Below are 3929 nucleotides of genomic sequence, written 5' to 3'. Positions count from 1 at the left end.
AAGCCATAAACCTTCATGCATCTGCTAGCGCACAATTAAAAGGCGGATTGATGGTTCTTAACCAGCGTCTGGATCTTGTGGAAGAAAGAATAGATATTTTATCTCAATTGGCTCAATTAGGGTGTGAAAGAAAAATAGGAGCACTCTGTATTACCAGTGTACAATATGAAAATCTTACCCGAGCCGCTAATTTGTCCAGGAAATTGTCCCTATATCTTGCAGGAAATTGGTCAGAAGGATTTGAAGAAACGAAGAGCTAAGGGCGGCGGTGGCGACCATTAATTCTACTCGAGTGGATTTATCGCTCACAGATGGCTTATTATCCTGGGCTTCTTCCGCCTTTTCTCATTTTAAGGAATGGGTGGGCGTTGGGATGTTTGGCGCTGCCCTGTGCTGTGGTTTAATATTTGTCCTCTGGTTGTTCTGCAAACTCAAAACCCAACAAAAACGTGACAAGGTGGTGATCGTACAGGCGCTAGCCGCTCTGGAGCAAGGCACCTCCCCCGATATTTGGTTATCCATGCTGAGAAATTAATGTTTGACAAGGTTGCCTCTGTCTTTGCAAGCACATGCCACAATCTGGATTTACAGCCTTTGCACTCCCTGGGGATCTGTTTCCCATTGCACGGGGATGGGTGTAAATCACAATTTTTCTCTTGCCAAACGATCTGGAAAGTCAGTGACGGAAGAGTACAAATAAGTCTTCACCGACCTAAGACAGGACAGCCTCACAGTGAGGAGGTTGCTCCAATGACGGGCAACGGCTGAAGCATTGCCTTCCACCAGGCTCAGACATTGGCTTTCTGGCATAATGCTGTATTGACAGTAGGAAGCTTACTGTTCAAACAAAATAAAAAAGGGGGAGATGTGGAGAGCCGGGGTTTGGTTGCCATGGTGCTGGCTTCCGCCCTTCTAAACTGGTAAACCGTTATGACCGTTATGACCGTTGGGCAACCATTGTCACGAGCCCAGCCCAGGGCATCATATGGGGTGATGGGTGAGCAGCCAATCAGGGGATGATACGTCATCTCACACCACTTTGGTGCGAGCAGGGCTTATATAAACAGCGCCACTTCGGGGACTCGGGGTCTTCCTCCTTTCATCGTTTGACTGCAATAAAGCTTGCTGCAGAAGGATCCTGTTGTTCGTGTGCGTTCTTGCTGGCGAGATGACCACGCGGCTCGCAACACCTATTATCTTTTGAGACAGAGGGACTCCCTGCAGCCACGGTCTTCACTGGCCAAGGTTGACCCTTTTAGCCGACCTCCATTTAGGACTTCCTCTTTCCCCTGGGAGAGATTTTTTTTTTCCCTCTGCGTGCACAGTTTCTCCCTCTCATGCTCTCCTACGAAAATCCTAGCAGTAGGTAAACTGTTTCTCCTTCCGGCAGCTGTGCCCTTGGTCTCTGGCCAAAGCTGACTAGCTGTTGGATCAGGTAGGACCATTTCTACTGGGTCAAACCTTGCTCTTGGGAAGCCTTGACAGCTTACTGACTCATACCTTCCCAGGGGGAATAGTCCATTCGTCCATTCCTCCAGATTCTCCTCTGGGATGTCTTCTGGAGAATTTCAGGCTTCCATACCTAGTGCCTGCTTTAAGGGCTTCTGAGATTACACACTTCTGGAACCAAACTTGGCCTCAATTTTCTTAGATGACAGATCCAAAGCAAAGCCTTTTTAATTACTGCTAGTGATTGGGTAAATGGAGATTCCTTCAGGTAAATGGAGGTTCCTATGTTCAAGTCTCTTTGATCCAAATCTTCCACCTCTGTTCACTCTCCCAAAAGTTTTAAATGTACACCTAAAATTTTTTCCATAACCTACTTATCTTCTGCATATATATGTTTCAGTATCCTGCCAGACACAGATGTTTCCTGTATCCACAACAGCGCCAAAGCAGCTACCGTAAGTGTCTGACCTCACAGACTTCCATCAAGCTGGATCTGCACTTTCCCTCCCAGCCATGGATGTTCTCACAGACCCTGGACAGCATCAAAACAGCCTGTTCTTCCTGGACTTGGCCAGCATTTCAGCCTTTTGGCTTCCATGCAGTGCTCCCAGTGTCAGCAGGAAGGAACTGGAAGAAAATCTACGCCCGTTATTCACTTATTAACAAAGTCTGGAATGGTGTGCTTCAGGACCAGGCCAAGCAGCTCCAGGTTCTCCCAGTGTTCCTCAGTGTCTACCTGCTGCCTTGCATGGCTGGCAACTCTCTACTGGCAACCCTCTACCCGAAACTTTCCAGGGCAGAGGCTTCCCCTCCTCCTCTTGACCATGTAATCTGGCCATTTTGTTGCTATCATTTTTCTTTCTCTCTTACTCCCTTGCATAGCAACCAAGAGCTGCTTCCAAGGAACCTAAATTTATATACTTTAACTTGTCTTACATGAGAAGTGGTCCACGTTCTTCATTATAGAAAAAGGAGGAATGTTAGTATTATGGCAGCCCGCTTCTGGGTTGCCTAGCAACTGATGATGTCATCATGTGTCACTGGCCAGGTAGCCTTGGCAGGCCTGGTTATGTTGCTCCTTAAAAGGATCAACCTGCCCACTTTGTCTCTCTCTCTTGGCTCTCTCGGCTTTTGCCCTCTCCTTTTTCTCTGTCAGGGTCCCTCCCCCTTTCTCTTTCCCCTATCATGTCTCACTCTCCCCTTCTCTCTCTCTCTCTCTCTTCACCTCCATCTAATAAACCTCTTTCATATAAAATCTGCTCTGCACCTCATCATTAATTGATCCTAACATGCATAATATAAAATAAACATTCTGATGGGTGTGACATGAAATCTCAAGGTTGTTTTGATTTGCATTCATTTCCTGAGTGACTAAGGATGTTAAGCATTTCTTTAAGTGTTTCTCTGCCATTCAACATTCCTCTGTTGAGAATTCTCTCTTTAGCTCTGTACCCTTAAACAACAAGGAAGACCCTAGGGAAGATACTCAATCCTCATTCAGAAGAACAAATGCAATAGACATAGGAAGCAGGAGAAGACAGGGAACAGGACAGGAGCTTACCACAGACAGCCTCTGAAAGACTCTACTGATTGAGGTAACAAAGCAGAGGCTGAGACAAAGCCGAACTTTGGACACGGTGCAGGGAATCTTTTGAAAGAAGGGGGATATAGAAAGACCTGGAGGGGACAGGGACTCCAAAAGGAGACCAACAGGGCCATAAAAACTGAGCCCTGGGGGCCCTGAAAAGAGTGATACCCCAACCAAAGACAATGCATGAAGAGGACTTAGAACACCTGCTCAGATGTAGCCCATAGACTGAGTCTCAAAGTGGGGTCCCTAGTAATGGGAGCAGGGACTTTCTCTGGCATGAACTCGGTGGCAGGCTCTCTGTTCACTTTCCCCTGGGGGTTACAGCCTTGCCAATCCATAGAGGTAGACAATGCAACCAGTCCTGATAAGACCTGATAGGCTAGGGTCAAATAGAAGGGGAGGAGGACCTCCCCTATCAGCGGGCTAAGGGAGGAGCAAAGGGGGAGAAGAGGGAGGGAGGGTGGGATTGGGAGGAGATGAGGAAGGAGGCCACAACCAGGATACAAATTCAATAAATTGTAATAAATGATAACAATAAAAAACAATAAAAAAGGAAAAAATTATTAAAAAATCCCTAGTATTGCTAAAACAATCCTGTATAATAAAAAACTTCTGGAAATAACACCATCCCTTATTTCAGGCTGTACTACAGACCAATAGTAATAAAAACTGCATATTATAGGCTTAGAAACAGACAGATTGATCAAGTTATTCAATTAAAAATGGGTCACAAAGATAAACAGAGTTCTCAACAGAGGTATATTGAATGGCAGAGAAACATTTAAAGAAATGCTCAATATCCTTAGTCATCGTGGAAATGCAAATCAAAACGACCCTGAGATTCTACCTTATACCCCTCAGAGTGGTTAAGATAAAAATCTCAAGGGAG

This window comes from Meriones unguiculatus, chromosome 1 (genome assembly GCF_030254825.1).
Source record: "Meriones unguiculatus strain TT.TT164.6M chromosome 1, Bangor_MerUng_6.1, whole genome shotgun sequence".
In the NCBI taxonomy this organism is placed as follows: Eukaryota; Metazoa; Chordata; class Mammalia; order Rodentia; family Muridae; genus Meriones; species Meriones unguiculatus.
This window is presented reverse-complemented; position numbering follows the sequence as displayed.